The sequence below is a fragment of the Lepidochelys kempii genome, chromosome 1 (genome assembly GCF_965140265.1).
Source record: "Lepidochelys kempii isolate rLepKem1 chromosome 1, rLepKem1.hap2, whole genome shotgun sequence".
Taxonomy (NCBI): domain Eukaryota; kingdom Metazoa; phylum Chordata; order Testudines; family Cheloniidae; genus Lepidochelys; species Lepidochelys kempii.
Genome location: NC_133256.1, coordinates 320,663,081 through 320,680,849, shown reverse-complemented (window position 1 = coordinate 320,680,849; position 17,769 = coordinate 320,663,081). Strand labels below are relative to the sequence as shown.

General features: G+C 43.8%; 1 long non-coding RNA gene across 1 annotated transcript in view; it reads left to right on the top strand.

Annotated features, from left to right (window-relative positions):
* Positions 1-582: 582 nt before the first annotated feature.
* The window catches only part of LOC140906896 (uncharacterized), a 57,829-nt gene continuing 40,642 nt past the window's right edge, over positions 583-17,769 (top strand). The window contains exon 1 of the long non-coding RNA XR_012157293.1: positions 583-631. This is a non-coding gene — a long non-coding RNA (uncharacterized lncRNA). The remainder of the gene's footprint in view (positions 632-17,769) is intronic.

The following is a 17,769-nucleotide window of genomic DNA, read 5'->3' as shown; positions in this document are numbered from 1 at the left end:
TATGTGCTCAGTTTGCCATTTCCCTAGTCTGTTATGTTTCCCCACAGGCATCAGTCCATACATTCTTTCCTTTACTAGGGAATGAGTTGCATTTTTTAATAATATGTATATTAAAGAGAGAGATGCACGCGTATGTTATTCCTGTGAAATACAATTAGGATTTTCCCCCCCTTTCTTGGATTCAGTTTTCTAAGTGAATTCAGCAGGAGTTGCCACTTTTGATGATGAGATGTGACCTGTTTTAATCACCACTGTCCACTGTCAAGCCTGTCAGGCAATTTAGCTTCAGGTGCATAATGGCAAGTTATTATAGGGAGAGAATCATTTTAAGTTTCTAGACAGTGGGAGCATTCCCAGAATCCATTACTGCCTGATTAAATTACCCAGATTTCTGCGTGTGAAGGTTTGTTACAGCAGCATGTAATCCACGGGAGTAACTAATCATATCATATTGATTTAGATGCTGCTAGAATGGGAAATCTAATTGTAATACTGTGAAAGCTTCTCAAGGAATCTGTACTAATGATTGCATTTGTAATCCCATTTGCAGGTGAAAGTTCTAAAAGACATCCGTGAGACGAATATCAATGCTGCAGTTTTGGACAGTGCATTGGAAATCAAGCTGCAGAAGGTGAGGCTGCTAGAGGTTATTTTGATGACTCAGTAGTGCCACAAGGTTCTACCATTCTAGCTTGCCCCTCTGCTGTTCTTTACCATACCTACAGAAAGAAATATGTGGGAAAGTTACATGCAAATATGAAGAAAATCTGAAGGATTTGACCTTCAGTCTTGCTAAACCTTAATATTCATTTCAGTAAGGTTGCTAAACTTTTATCTGTGCTTTTAAGGTTTGTGTAGAGAGCGATATCCTTGATCTCCTCCCTCTCCACATATGAGAACAAACGGGTCTGAAAAACACTTCTTATTCAGGGCAATGAAATGATGGCCTGCTTTTTATCTGGAGTGCTTTGTGGCTCTTTAGTTACTCTTTAGATGTTAAAAAGAAATTCTATAATCCTTTATTGGGTTCAGTGACTACCAGCAACTTAACCTTGTGTGTGTACGTTAGGCTATCCAAATTTTTTTCTATTTAGTGAAATCTATGGGTCATTTACTATAGATCAAGTATATTTAATGTTTTTAATCTGTTGTCTGTGTAATGTTGAAGTGGGGTGACCTGCAGACTGTATAAATACAATACAATGGCTTGTGTAGCATACTTGTTGACAAGGGATTATTTTACTAAACCAGGATATTCCCTCTTCTGAGCTGCAGTGATTGTGTTTTAGGAGTAATGTAAGCAGTTATACAGCATATCAAGCTAACTCATTCTTATCACTCACAAACAAGGTTTGTGTGTTAGCAAATGATTAGATGTGCAAGATGAGGACAAGTGATCTGACCGGTTACAAACCAGCTGTGCGTACCATTCTTTGGAAAGAGTTTCATATTCTTTCACAAAGCAAAAGCAAGGATTCCACTGGGCCATCAGATCATTCTTTTGTTTTCAGATGAATTTGGGACTGATGAAAATGACTGACTTGACTAATAGCAACGGCTAGTGCCAAGTGACTGGAGTTTTCTCACAAAACATTTAAAGCCTAATTTGCAACATCGTTGTGCCTTGGGTGTTAACTCAGTCCATTTTTTGATACAGAAAGAGACTGACATTTGGAGACAGAATAATCATCCCCCTTAAGAAAAAGGTTGTTGTTGGACTTTGTCTCAATGGACTTTGTCTCAGTGACTGCTTCTTGGAGCAGCTGGTACAGGAACCCACAAGGGGAGAGGCAACTCTCGATCTAGTCCTGAGTGGAGCGCTGGATCTGGTCCAAGAGGTAACTATAACAGGACCGCTTGGAAATAGTGACCATAATATAACAACATTTAACATTCCTGTGGTGGGAAGAACACCTCAACAGCCCAACTCTGTGGCATTTAATTTCAGAAAGGGGAACTATGCAAAAATGAGGAGGTTAGTTAAGCAGAAATTAAAAGGCACAGTGACTAGAGTGAGATCCCTGCAAGCTGCATGGACACTTTTCAAAGACACCATAATAGAGGCTCAACTTAAATGTATACCCCAAATTAAAAAACACAGTAAAAGAACTAAAAAAGAACCACCGTGGCTTAACAACCACGTAAAAGAAGCAGTCAGAGATAAAAAGGCATTTTTTTAAAAAGTGGAAATCAAATCTTAGTGAGGTAAGTAGAAAGGAGCATAAACACTGCCAAATTCAATGTAAAAATGTAATAAGAAAAGCCCAGTGGTGAGCTGGAGCCGGTGCGAACCGGTTGTTAAATTTAGAAGCGGTTTTAGAACTGGTTGTTAGGGCTCCCTGAGCTCCCGGCCGGGGAGGCTCCCCCGGCCCCTCCCCTGCCTTCTCCCCTCTGGCAGAGCCTCAGCGTGCAGCTGGACCGCTCCTGGGCAGCTCTGGAGCGCCTGCCGCTTTGAGCGGCGTGGCCAGGGGGCGGGGCTGTGAGCTCCAGCCAGCCGCTCGGCATCCACACACGCTGCCCTGAGCAGCATCGTAAGGGGGCTGGGCCGGAGCTGGGAGGAGGGGTTGGATAAGGAGCAGGGAGCGGTTGGAGGGAGCGGAGGATCTGGGGGGGTGGTCAGAGGATGGGGAACGGGGGGGGGGGTTGAGTAGGCAGTCTCCACCCCAGAAAGTTCCAGCCAAGCTGGGGCTCAGCTGGGGCAGCCCCCCGGGCCAAGGGGGCCCCGACTCGCGGCGCTAGGGAGGGTGCATGGTGTAGGGCTCAGTGTTATAGAAGGGGGCGCTTGGAGACAGGGCCGGCTCCAGGCACCAGCAAAACAAGCAGGTGCCTGGGGCGGCACATTTCTAGGGGCGGCATTCTGGCGCCGGCCATGCCGCCCCTAGAAATGTGCCCCCCGCCGCCCCAGCTCGCCTCCTCTCCGCCTGCTCCCCTGAGCGCGTTGCCTCTCCCTCGCCTGAGAGGGAGGGGGAGAGGCAGAGCGGCGGCGTGTTCAGGGGAGCAGGCAGAGCGGAGGTGAGCAAGGGCAGAAGCCGTAGGAAGCAATGGCGGGGTGGGGGGAATGTGGCATGCTCAGGGGGAGGCGGTGGGGCCGGGGATTTGGGGAACGGGTTGGGAAGGGGCAGAGCTGGGGGTGAGGGGGGGCATGAAAAAAAAGCTGGGGCGGCCAAAAATTTTTTTGCTTGGGGAGACAAAAATCCTATAGCTGGCCCTGGTTGGAGAAGGGGCTCGGTGCTAGAGGGGGGGTGCATGGATCAGCACCGTTTGGGGGGTACAGGGCTATGGAAGGGCTGCGGGACCCCACGTCCTGTCTTGGGGCAGGGGCTGCGCTGTGGCTGGTACCTGCGCTGCGCAGCCATCCGGACAGCCGCTCCGGGGCCATGCGCACAGAGGCCGATCCGATGCCACCTCGCTCAGCAGCCGCGGCCGAGCTCCATGCTGCTTCCTGCCCGGCCCAGGAAGTGCGACCAGCTGCGCTGGGCAGGGAGATCAGGCACCATGTGACTGGGCGCCGCGTAGGGCCGGGGAGCCAGGCCCCTCACAGCAGCAGCCTCCTCTGCCCCAGGAACCGGGCAGGGCCGGCTGGTACCATGACTGGGGGCTGCCTTGGGCGTGCTGGGGCGAGCCTCCCCCCCCAGTCTCTCCTGCTCCTGCGGTTTGGTGCTGTCCGGCCTCTGCCGCTTGGGGGCACTCACATCCTGCGGTGGGGAGTCGGGCAGACGGCAGCCTTTGCCTGCAGGGAGCCGCCGCCCCACATGCCAGGAGCGACCCCACTGGTGCAAGGACTGCAGGACTCCTGCGCCACCAGCAGGCACCTGGGATGGAGAACGGGCCTGGAAAGGGCAGGGGGGCAGGACAGAGCCTGGGGGGGGTGGGAGGGGGCAGAACAGAGGCACATCCCTTAAATCAGAACTTTTTATAGGGAACCGGTTGTTAAGATTTTGGCAGCTCATCACAGGAAAAGCCAAAAAGGAGTTTGAAGAACAGCTAACCAAAAACTCAAACGGTAATAACAAAATGTTTTTTAAGTACATCAGAAGCAGGAAGCCTGCTAAACAACCAATGGTGCCCCTGCACGATCGAGATACAAAAGGAGAGCACTTAAAGACGATAAAGTCATTGCAGAGAAACTAAATTAATTCTTTGCTTCAGTCTTCACACCTGAGGATGTTAGGGAAATTCCCAAACCTGAGACATCTTTTGTAGGTGTCAAATCTGAGGAATTGTCACAGATTGAAGTGTCATAAGAGGAGGTTTTGGAATTAATTGAGAAATTTAACAGTAACAAGTCACCGGGACCAGACGGCATTCACCCAAGTGTTATGAAAGAACTCAAATATGAAATTGTGGACCTATTAACTATGGTTTGTAACCAGTCTTTTAAATCAGCTACTGTACCCAATGACTGGAAGATAGCTAATGTAACACCAATATTTAAGAAGGGCTTTAGAGGTGATCCTGGCAATTACAGACTGGTAAGTCTAATGTCGGTACTGGGCAAATTAGTTGAAACAATAGTAAAGAATAAAATTGTCAGACACATAGAAGAATATAAATTGTTGTGCAAAAGTCAACATGGTTTTTGTAAAGAGAGATCATGTCTTACTAATCTATTAGCGTCCTTTCATAGACTGAGAACTGGTTAAAAGACAGGGAACAAACGGTAGGAATAAATGGTAAATTTTCAGAATGGAGAGGGGTAACTAGTGTTGTTCCCTAAGGGTCAGTCCTAGGACCCATCCTATTCAATTTATTCATAAATGATCTGGAGAAAGGGGTAAACAGTGAGGTGGCAAAGTTTGCAGATGACACTGAACTGCTCAAGATAGTTAAGGCCAAAGCAGACTGTGAAGAACTTCAAAAAGATCTCACAAAATTAAGTGATTGGACAATAAAATGGCAAGTAACATTTAGTGACACTAAACTGGGAGGAGAGGTAGATACGCTGGAGGGTAGGGATAGGATACAAAGGGCCATAGACAAATTAGAGGATTGGGCCAAAAGAAATCTGATGAGGTTCAACAAGGACAAGTGCAGAGTCCTGCACTTAGGACGGAAGAATCCCATGCTCTGCTACAGATTAGGGGCCAGATGGCTAGGCAGCAGTTCTGCAGAAAAGGACCTAGGGGTTACAGTGGACAAGAAGCTGGATATGAGTCAACAGTGTTCAGTTGTTGCCAAGAAGGCCAATGGCATTTTGGGATGTATAAGTAGGGGCATTGCCAGCAGATCGAGGGACGTGATCATTCCCCTCTATTTGACATTGGTGAGGTCTCATCTGGAGACCTGTATCCAGTTTTGGGCCCCACACTACAAGAAGGATGTGGAAAAATTGGAAAACGTCCAGCAGAGGGCAACAAAAATGATTAGGGGCCTGGAACACATGACTTATGAGGAGAGGCTGAGGGAACTGGGATTGTTTAATCTGCGGAAGAGAAGAATGAGGGGGGATTTGATAGCTGCTTTCAACTACCTGAAAGGGGGTTCCAAAGGGGATGGATCTAGACTGTTCTCAGTGGTAGCAGATGACAGAACAAGGTGTAATGGTCTCAAGTTGCAGTGGGGGAGGTTTGAGTTGGATATTAGGAAAAACTTTTTCACTAGGAGGGTGGTGAAACACTGGAATGCGTTACCTAGGGAGGTGGTGGAATCTCCTTCCTTAGATATTTTTAAGGTCAGGCTTGACAAAGCCCTGGCTGGGATGATTTAGTTGGGGATTTGTCCTGCTTTGAGCAGGTGGTTGGACTAGATGACCTCCTGAGGTCCCTTCCAACCCTGATATTCTATGATTCTATGAATGTGGATAAATGTAAAGTAATGCACATTGGGAAAAAATAACCCCAACTGTACATACAATATGACGGGGGCTAATTTAGCTACAGCTAATCAGGAGAAAGATCTTGGAGTCATCGTGGATAGTTCTCTGAAGACGTCCATGCAGTGTGCAGCGGCAGTCAAAAAAGCAAACAGGATGTTAGGAATCATTAGAAAAGGGACAGAGAATAACAAGGAGAATTCTTATTGCCCTTATATAAATCCATGGTACGCCCACATCTTGAATACTGCGTACAGATGTGGATCTCTCATCTCAAAAAAGATATACTGGCATTAGAAAAGGCACCTAAAATGATTAGGGGTTTGGAATGGGTCCCATATGAGGAGAGATTAAAGAGGCTAGGACTTTTCATCTTGGAAAAGAGGAGACTAAGAGGGGGTATGATAGATGTATATAAAATCATGAGTGGTGTGGAGAAAGTGAATAAAGAAAAGTTATTTACTTGTTCCCATAATATAAGAACTAGGGGCCACCAAATGAAATTAATGAGTAGCAGGTTTAAAACAAATAAAAGGAAGTTCTTCACTCAGCGCACAGTCAACCTGTGGAACTCCTTGCCAGAGGAGGTTGTGAAGGCTAGGCTATAACAGGGTTTAAAAGAGAACTGGATAAATTCATGGAGGTTAAGTCCATTAATGGCTATTAGCCAGGATGGGTAAGGAATGGTGTCCCTAGCCTCTGTTTGTCAGAGGGTGGAGATGAATGGCAGGAGAGAGATCACTTGATCATTACCTGTTAGGTTCACTCCCTCTGGGGCACCTGGCATTGGCCACTGTTGGTAGAAAGGATACTGGGCTGGATGGACCTTTGGTCTGACCCAGTATGCCCATTCTTATGTTCTTATGTTCCCTTGTGAAGGTTTTGTTGGAGGTGCCAATAACCAAGTGTCCTCTCAGAACCTGAAACTTCTGGAGGGCTGGGGAGGGGGTGGGGAGGAGTGTATTTTTCCTTCCCCTGTATAATGTGGTCAATATTCTCTGGTCAGGCTCAATGTGTTTCACATAAGACTGGGGACAGGGCAACGGTGGCTTTCCGAGCCCATCTTTCCTTGACCTGCTTACCCTGAAGACTGCACTAAACCGCACCAGCTACAAATGGCCCACAGGGTTCATTCTAGCAGCTGGGGATTGCTGGACTCCAGAGATGCTCCAGGGAAGACCCCTTTTTTCCTAGACACATTGGCTAATACACTAAGAGTTGGGAGCCAGGGGTGGAAGTAGAGACTGCTACAATGGCTCTATGCCACCCAAAGATTTCCTTGAGTAGGGAAGGATCCTCCACTGTCTGAATTTGCTAGGTTTAAGGCAGCTTTGCTCTGGAAAGTCAGCACAAAGCTAGCCTAATAGGCTGGAGAATTTAGCCTTATATGAGGGTTTGATTGATTTTTTCAATCAAAATTTTATGTAACCTTACAAAACAGAAAACTTTACAGCTGCTGCTTTGCAAGGCCATCAAGTCTCTTGTAACTCCAGAAACCCTGCAAAGGATATTGCCCATATGCTAGCCCTTTTTACAGGATAAAGATGCTTCAGATATTCCCTTTCAGTCTGCCTTCTGGCTGTGAAGGGGTAGGAGATTAGGAGAAATATAGGTGTCTTAGACAGACATTAATATTCTCCAAGCTGGGTTTAAAGTTTTTGTACAGTAAAGCCTTATTTGTGTAGCAGTATATTTCCTTGCATACTTCAGACATAGTTCAATCCCAGTCGTAACAGTAACAGGCTGCACAAATTCTGTGCACAGAATTTTAAAAATTCTGCATATTTTATTTGTCAAAATAACACAATATAATCACACCAGTTTCAATTATTTTGATAATCTATTTCCAAATACCTGTCAGCAAGTATGTCTGTAACAGTACAGACAACAAAAGATTCAGGAAATTATTTTTTGACAAATAGATTCCTTTCTAGGCATATTAATACAGAACTTTGAGTAATAATTCATTTAAACTACTATACAGAAACATATTTCCTGCACCCCTCAGAAGCAGTGCAAAGGCTTGGGGGAGTCAGGGGTTATGGAGGAACTGAGGGATGGGGAAGTAATTGCTGGGAAGAAGCCTGGAAGTGAATGTGGAGGGTTGTTGTGTGTGGTTGGGAGAAGTATTGAACAGTTCTTTATTTTTCTGGGGTGAGGGTAGGATTGCTAAGGAGTTGGGAAGCCTCCCCCATGCAAACCCTGGCTGACCCCAAGCCTCTCCCATTCGGTCAGGCACATCTGCCCTTTCTCTGTGTGTCCCTTCGCTCCCCCACCCCCATCCCTATGTGTCCCTGCACTGCCCTCCTCTCCCCATCTTCACGTGGTCTTGCACCACCTCCCATTCAGCCCCTGATCTATGTTGCCACCCCTCTAGCTCCTGTGCTCCTGCCCCAGTTCATCCCCCTATTAGCCCTTCTGGACCCCAGTCTGTGATCTCCCCAGCAGCCCCGTGTGTCTCACTCTGTTCCCCCATATCCTATGCCTCCTCACCTGACCCCACTGGCATGTTGCTGTGAGGAATGCAGCCTCTGACCCCACTCTCTCTCACCTCACTGTGGTTGGGTGCTCCTGCCCCTGAGCCTTCTGGCATCACAGCAGCCCCTGGTGGACGAAAGGTGTAATTGCAGCAATTCTCCGGCAGAATGTATTATCTGTGGGGGACATGGATTCTGCACATGCGCAGTGGCACAGAATTCCCTCAGGAATAACAGTAATAGCAAATTGTACAACTTTACATCTTATGTTTAGCAACAATGGACCTGGGTATGACAGGGTAAGTCATCCTGTATCTATTCAAGCAGCTAAATTAGAAATTCTGTGTGTTAATTACCTAAGCTTACAACGTGTCACACAACTTCTGCCGCAGCTAATAAACACTATAGCTGCTTACTCATTGTTTATTTACTCAGAATTCAGGAAAATAATTAGTTCATAAATCATATGAATTTTGATTAAACTGTTAATGAAGGTTTCACAAGGTGGTGCTGTTATACAGAGTCTTCTAATTTATTTTTTCTGGGGACATGTGACCAAATGTTCAGTCTTGGGACTGAACATGTTGTCCTAGTGGGAGCAGTGCAAGCACCAGAAGAGTTAACTCACTTTCTTGGTCACTGATTGCAGCCAGTTCTTGAGGCAGAATTGCTGTCTGGGAGCCGGGCATTGGTGTTGGGCTGAGATTCCTGAAAGAAGGGATTGTCTGTCTGCAAACTGTATGACCAACTTTTTTTCTGGGACTGGTGTATGTGTCTAAATAAAACAAGTAACACTTAGAATATACCCAGATTCTGTGTCGCTGATTTCTCCTCCTGTGGGAAGCCGCCCTGGACATCTGCAATTGCTCGGCATTTGCGTAATAATATGGCATCTGCAATAATTTGCACAATTATTTGACCAATAATATTCCCAATAATATGGGGAATCTGAACTGTGCTCTCAATTGCAATTTCTCTCTGGGTTCCTCTTGGTGGGATATGTGGCTACTCTACTCAATGGACATATGGTCATTTTTATCAAGGCCTAACTGGGTTAGGATTTTACCTCCAGAACAGTCCACCAGATTTCTCATTGCCTTATCAACTGGCATAGCTGCAGCTTAGCTTTGATTTGGTTTTCTAAAGTTCCCACTCTTTCGCCTGTAGTTCTATCTATCTATAAGTCATCTATGGATTGATTGGTTTTCTATAGTATCCATTACCATAGAATATGCAAGCAATTCCAATGTAGTGTAAATGATACAGAATCAGGCCCAGAAACTTCTAGGTATTTGATATGGAAAGTCAGCCATGACATATTAAGATGAGACAATGAATGTGGCTTTTTATTGTGAACAAAACAGGATCTGAACCCAAGAATTTGTACGTGAAAAGCTCATTAATTGACTCCTTGGGCTGGCCAACCATCACTGTAATCCTGAATGAGGACTGGCTCTGTTCAGAGTAACTGATAATGCAGTGGTTTTTAGATTCCCCCAAAAGCAGTTTAGCATGTAAGCTTATAGACCACTAGGTGTTAATAACTATATCTAAACTTTGGTTAATATATTATTAATTATTGTTATTATTATTATTATTATTATTATAATTCCCATCCTATACTCAGGTGATCTCTTTTCCTGATCTCCATAGCTACTGAAATTAAGTGCAAAGTAAAAGTTTTTTGAAAAAAGCACTGATAAATACTGGCATAACATCCCAGTATTGGAATTAAGAGTCAAATAAATTACCCAAATGTCTTAAACAGTTTTGAGTGAAGGACTTCTGTGTTCTCAATTAAGGTGCAAATTCATTGGGACAGATTCTAAATAAATGAAAAAATGGTTGCATTGACATCAATGAGTTACTCCAGGTTGACACTGGTATAGTTCACAGTTTCACATGGTTTTGATCTAAACCAGGTTAATTTGAGAAGTTTGGGTTGAATTATGGGATTTGCTCAAAGCAGCAGTCAGAAAAAGTGAATCACACAAAAACAAAATCAAACGAAAGGTCCAAATGAACTCTGCAAACAAAACCTGCTGAGTTTTGCACAGCTCTCGTCTATCACAACAGAAGCCTCAATGAGTAATATTTCTCCAGTGGTGTTGCTTTTATTTGAACTGTTTTGTAAAACATCGGAATGCCGTTTTTTTGTAAAACATCGGAACAAACAGGCTGCAGTGCTTACTCACATATTCTGCACAGTTTTAGGCATTATGTACCTTAAATACAGTTAATCTGTATCACAGATGTAAGTCTTGATGGGCTACATTTCTGTTTCTCCAGTATGTTCTGTTTTTCTATCTCAGTCAGCATATTACATTCCACCAGAGAAGAATTATTTCCACAATTAAATTAGTGCTGCATTTATACCGAGTCTGAAGTGTAGGGCTTTACTTACTTTATTATTCAGTTTGCTATAAATGTTGGAAATAAAATTCTGAGAGAGGGAATTGAGCAATTTCTTTGTCACTGCTCTGATACATATTTCTACTTATTTGTCATGTGTCTTTACTACATTAGAGTTGGTTGTTGAGCAAAGGCCAAACTGCGTTTAGAAAGATTGTAAGGTCTACTGTGTGGAAATAACATCAGTAAACTATGTTCCAGATGAACAGAGCCCAGATAAGTTTCATGTAAATTTTCCCAAGGTAGAGTTGGAGTTTCATCTACACCAAGATGATTACTGGTCTTGAACCTGAGTGGTGATAAAGAGACACATCTTCATTTCTAAGTTGATGACACTTATGGTTTATTTACACACAACATAGGATCTGAATTGTGCCAAAATGGTTCAGCACCACAGATTTCTTGTACAAACTTCTATATGGCTAGCAACTTTAAAAGGAATTCAGTCTAGCTGGAGTCTCCTTTTGTTCTGTACACTCTGCGCTAGCCATGGATGGATATGGTTAGTCTCAGAACTACATTCATGTTTTTTAGGACTTTTCTAAGCAGACATGTTGAATGCAGCTTTTTATTTCTTTAGAAGAGAAGGCATTAGCAAGGATAGAAAGGATTGACAATCCACTCATATGCCCCCTCACTTCCTAATAGTTTTACTGAGGGTTTTGCAAGCTTGTCAATCATTATTATGTTCCCTCACAGCATCCTGGCCCTTGTATCCTGTTCTCATTCCATGATCTTAGAAGGTGAATACTTTTACCTCTTTAAAGCTGTCTAAAATGGCAAATAAAAAAGTTATAAGTACATCATATAGTAAGTAGATGGATATATGCACTTCAGAGCCAGATTCTCAAATGTGTTTCTTAAATCACACATCTAAAATTTGCAAGTGCACAGCTTCTTAAGTGCAAACCACAACATTTGTGAGGGGTGAAAAAACAGTAATTGGGTGTGTAAACAGGCACTGGCCCTTGCAACTTCCTGTCATCCACTCAGAAAAGGGCACTTATGCATTCAGTTCCCTGGCTGCATGTATATATGCTAGCCTTTATGCAAATATACAAATAACTGTGTGGCGATGAGTGTACAGCAGAAACATAGACATTATAAAATATAAAGATCTAGCAGGTCACCTATGTCATTCCCTTGCCAATGCTGAATCATTCTGTAGAATGGATTTCTAGCATTCTGTGCTTTCTCATGTAGTTTTAAACTTCTCCCCTGGGGAGACTGTTCCACAATCTAATAGATTTCACTATCAGGAAGTTCTTCCTGAGTCTGTCTGAATTTTCACTTCCTTAATAATTGTTTCCTTTCCTTTCATTCCTAATAATATCTCCATGTACCATCCTAAATAATTCCTCTTCCTTCTTGGGTGTTCACAACTATCAGAGCTTTGTAAAGTGTGATCATGTGCTGGGCACATACACACACACACAGAATTTTATAATGCATAAAAATGTCAAAGTGTATTGACATGAAATGCACTGTAGGTGCACAGCATAGCCAAAATCCTACAGCCCTTACTTAGCCAAAAACACCCACGAAAGCCAGAGCGAAGGATTTAGGAGTTGGGATGATAACACATTTGTATGTGGGCACAAGACATGGCCCGTCACTATTCTGCTAATAGAGCTGTTTAAACTAAAAGCACGGAAGCAATTTGACTCATTTCAAGACTGTTTTATCTCTTCATTAGCCTTTGAATTACTATGAAAACATCCATATCAGTTAAACATACCATCAAGCATTCTTGCTGCTGACCTACCCATCCCATAATATCCCAGAGGAAAAAGACTGGCTCACGCCTCATGCTAAAGACAGGGGACCAGTCACGGTCATTACAATATTCCAAATAGTTCAACACATTCCAAACCTGCTGCCTTTGAAGAGGAGCTGCTATTATGGGATCACTCAATTGGGGTGGCAAAGTTTTTCTATGGGGGTAACATCTGCAGAAGAAATATTCTTAGTGATATTCTCATGGTGTGCTGGTTGCTTCTGCACTGCTGCTGAAATACCATTAAAATAATAATTAATAAAAAAATCTTCCGCTTTTATGGAACCTGAAGGTCTCAAAGCCATTTACACACATGGATGAATTAAGCAGCTCAGAACCCCAGTGACATAAATACAATCACCCTCATTTTACAGATGACAAAAATGAGGCACAAAGAGACTGCTAAAATTTATCCCTGGTCACACATGAACTTTGTAAGAAATCTGAGAATATAATCCAAGCAGTTTGACTTTCTATCCTGTGATAACCATGAGATCAACCTTCCTTTCTAAACAGACAAGGCAGCGTGTGTTAAGTTCCTATCACCCAGTATCATATTTAGTGGCGTTACTGTACAAAACTCTCTATGCTGACAAGCTCAAAGAAAAGTGATTGATAGCTAGAGAATTTTCTCCTTCTCATAGTGTGATAATAATGGACAAAGACAAAGAGGTTGGAGCAGGGAATTGACTGTTCGCGAACTATGTTGTTTAAAGTAACAACTTTGTGGCTTATTTCGTAGAGTTCAGACCCTTAGAGGAGGGTATGTTTGTGGCCCCCGGAGCGACCTGGGGATTCCTGACTGGGATTCTGAATCAGTTGGTGGATGACTTCATAGTTCATAGAACCTCCAGAGGAGCCTACATGGAGTGGTGTTGATTGGTCACAATACAGAAAGTAAAATGAGTGTCAGATTAGTCCAAGAGTCAGAAACTCCTGGCTGCTCTGGTTATTTTGGGGGTTCTTTTTATTTTTCCCCACTGTAGTTGAGGACTAGGCTGACAGAGGTGACACAGATTCTCTTCCTGTGGGCTGCTTCTCCAGATATTCTTTTCTCCACTGAAAACTGAAGTCATTGTAAATAACTCTCCAGCAGCTCTGGCACACAGTTATGTGATTAGGGCACTGACTTATCTGACGATATTGCTTCATATTACATTTGAGACAGTAAATGCATTCCCTCTCTTGGAACCACCTCGCTGAGTGCCCCAGGCGCTTAAGACTTTTACAGTAGTCTATGAATCCATCATGGAGCCCCTATAGCAACAACTGCATTCCCTCTCCCCGAGCCACTAACAAAAAAGATCCCTGAAGATTTTCACATCTCTTGGGGAGAAATATGTATCCATTTGTGTGCGGATTTGTTGTTTCAGTCCCAAAAATAACTCCCTGACACCTACCTACTTATTTTAAAAGTGTACGTAAGTTACAACCAGTGATCAAGGAGATGCTGTACAGTGGAAATGAGCCTTCAGTAGGGAACAAGTGCTGCAGCAAAAGAATTGCGGACGGAGCAGGCTTCACGCCAGTTACAGAAAGCAGCCTCGGATATGAATAATATTGAGTGAGAATAAAAGCAATTAAGAAACACATTCTATTTGTTGCTATGGACAGTATGTGCATAGCCCATAAATCAGCGGTTGTTACGCAACAGAAATCTGTTTTTTAGTCGGTACATATTGGCCACCAAAGGTTTAAATTAATCCATTTAAAGCAAACTTTAAACAAATCTCCCTGGGAACTAGTCAAACTTCTCACCCTTAGAGGATGACTGATAGTGTTTCTTTCCACTGTAAAACAGACCTTAAGCAGGTACCTTTTGAGCGCCAAAGGTCTGCTCAGTTCCAGTATTGGTGGGAGAACACCCCCTTATCCCTTATGGGCGAAATCTTGTCTATTTCAAAACACCATTCAGTAATAATGTGAAACCCTCTTAAGCAAATAAATGCTAGAGAAACAAGACTACCTAAAACTATACATTTGCTGTTCAGCCATGTCTGCGCTGGAAGCAGTTTGACCCTGTACCACTTACTTTGTCTGCTTTTTTTTAAGTAAAAGAAAGAGACAGTCCAGCATCTCTAAAGGAAACTGCTTGTGCAGATTTTGACTGTCCCTGATGGTGAGTGGGATTTCTGACTGTCACAGTGCTGATGACTAGGTTCCTGTTTACAGAAGAGCCTTCTCTTTTAGCTACAATCTGTTAACCAGGATAAGCCCTAAAACATGCAACTCATTGTTCCTTTGAGAGTAACAGTTCAGGTCACATTTTATTTTATGGTCTCTAGCAATCTTTCCTCCCTTGTTAATTATGATAGCTGTAATGTAATAAGAAAAATATTCATTAATTGTTCAGATTTTGTATTCCCTACAGTGGGAGCTGCCCAAGATGAGATGTGCAAGTCTGAGGATGACACTAAGCTGGGGTGAGAGGTAGATATGTTGGAGGATAGGGATAGGGTCCAGAGTGACCTAGACAAATTGGAGGATTGGGCCAAAAGAAATATGATGAGGTTCAACAAGGACAAGTGCAGAGTCCTGTACTTGGGATGGAAGAATCTCTGCTACAGGCTGGGGACTGACTGCTAAGCGGCAGTTCTGCAGAAAGGGACCTGGGGATTACAGTGGACGAGAAGCTGGATATGAATCAACAGTGTGCCCCTGTTGCCAGGAATGCTAGTGGCATACTGGGCTGCATTAGTAGGAGCATTGCCAGCAGATCAAGGGAAGTGATTATTCCCCTCTATTCGGCACTGGTGAGGCCACATCTGGAGTACTGCGTCCAGTTTTGTGCCCCCCACTACAGGAAGGATGTGGACAAATTGGAGAGAGTCCAGCGAAGGGCAACAAAAATTAGAGTGTTGGGGCACATGACTTATGAGGCAAGGCTGAGGGAACAGGGCTTTTTTACTCTGCAAAAGTGAAGACTGAGGGGGAATTTGGTAGCAGCCTTCAACTACATGAAGGGGAGGATGGAGCTAGGCTGGTGGCAGTGACACCGGTGGTGGCAGGTGGTGGCAGATGACAGAACAAGGAGCAATGGTCTCAAGTTGCAGTGAGGGAGGTCTAGGCTGGATATTAGGAAACACTATTTCACTAGGAGAGTGGTGAGGCACTGGAATGGGTTACCTAGGGAGGTGGTGGAATCTCAATCCTTAGAGGTTTTTAAGGCCCCGCTTGACAAAGCTCTGGCTGGGATGATTTAGTTGGGGTTGGTCCTGCTTTGAGCAGTGGGTTGGACTAGATGACCACCTGAGGTCTCTTCCAACCCTAACCTTCTATGATTCTATGTTAATGATTTGGCTGCGCTAGGGCACTTCCTTGTTTTTGTTTATTGTATTAACGAAAGGGTTTTGGTCTCATTCAGATATAACTTGTAATAATAAGTGTCATGTATTTTTGAATTCACCATGCATCACTTTCACAAGGTTTCAATGTGTGGTGGCACTTACAGTGAAGTAAGTTATAGCAAAACTATAACTATGCATTATAGACTCATAGACTTTGAGATCAGAGGGGACCATCATGATCATCTAGTCTGACTTCGTTCACATTGCAGGCCATGGAACCTCACCCACCCACTCCTGTAATAGACCCCTAACCTCTGGCTGAGTTACTGAAGTCCTCAAATAACGATTTAAAGACTTCAGGTTACTGCAGATGATGTTGGAGCAGGAGTTAAAATGATAGTTTATATTGAGGTAGAGTGAATTATTTGGAACCGTTTGAAAGCCTTGTAATAGAAAAACTCCATTCCTAGTGGTAGATAACTCTCTCTCACAGTGTCATTGTTCTGGGAATCAAATCCAGTTTTAGCTACTGATATATTAATAGGCTGGTCACATAGTATCTAAGCACCAGAGAAAAATTAAGAATTTCAGTAGACCCATGAAAGGACCTTACTCTCCACCACTTTTTGATTCAACCACTATTACTTAGAGCAGGAGTTCTCAACCTTTTTCTTTTTGATGACCCCCCCAATATGCTACAAAAGTCCATGGCCTAGCTGTGCCACCACAACTGCTTTTCTGCAAATAAAAGCCAGGGCTGGCATTAAGGGGTAGCAAGCAGAGCAATTGCCTGGGGTCCCATGCCACAGGGGGCACAAGAGAGCTAAGTGGCTCAGGCTTTACTTCAGTCCCGGATGGTAGGGCTCAGGGCCACAGGCTGCAGTTCTGTGCTGTGGGGCTTTGGCTTTATGCCCTAGGATGTAGTGAGCCTAAAGCCAGCCATGCTTGGTGGACCCCCTGAAACCTGCTCGCAGCCCCCCAGGGGATCCCAGACCCCTGGTTCAGAACCACTGACTTAGAGGATTCTTTGGGAGTGGTAGGACTCTGCTTGTCTTCCTCCCCCCATCATTATCTGGTCCACTGGAAACCAAATAGAAATGATGGCCTCATGACAGGGGAGTTCTCTCTACTTACAAACCTACAATTTGGAGGAAACAGTACCATTTCTGCCACCTTTCTCCAAAGGCCTCTATCCTGTATTAAGTATCAGGGGGTAGCCGTGTTAGTCTGTATCCACAAAAATTATGAGGAGTCTGGCGGCACCTTAAAGACTAACAGATTTATTTGGGCATAAGCTTTCATGGGTAAAAAACCCACTTCTTTAGATGCATGGAGTGAAAATTACAGATGCAGGCATTATTATACTGACACATGAAGAGAAGGGAGTTACCTTACAAGTGGAGAACCAGTGTTGACGGGGCCAATTCAATCAGAGTGGATGTAGTCCACTCCCAATATTTGATGAAGAGGTGTCAATAGCAGGAAAGGGAAAGTTACTTTTGTAGTGAGCCAGCCACTCCCAGTCCCTTCTCTTCATGTGTCAGTATAATAATACCTGCGTCTGTAATTTTCACTCCATGCATCTGAAGAAGTGGGTTTTTTTCCCCATGAAAGCTTATGCCCAAATAAATCTGTTAGTCTTTAAGGTGCCACCAGACTTCTCGTTATCCTGTATTAAGTGCTACTTAAGTGAAGACCTAATATCACAGTCTGTTGCTCAGCTCTCTCCCAGAGAGATCATAGGAAATAATGGTTTAGAACTGGCCCCACACTAGATCCTTTTTCTGTCCATCCCAACCCAAAAGTTGAACATTGAGATAAAACAGGACTCTGATTTCAATCATCCCAGATATGGGTTTTACAAAACCAGTGCCAGGCCTAAGTTTCTCCCCATTCAAATTTTTTTGTTCTGGGTATTAAAATGTTAACTGATATTTCCAAATGACTGTATATACACAGTTTAGGTGCAGCTAATTTTGTTTCCTGTCAAATGACTGCTAGCCA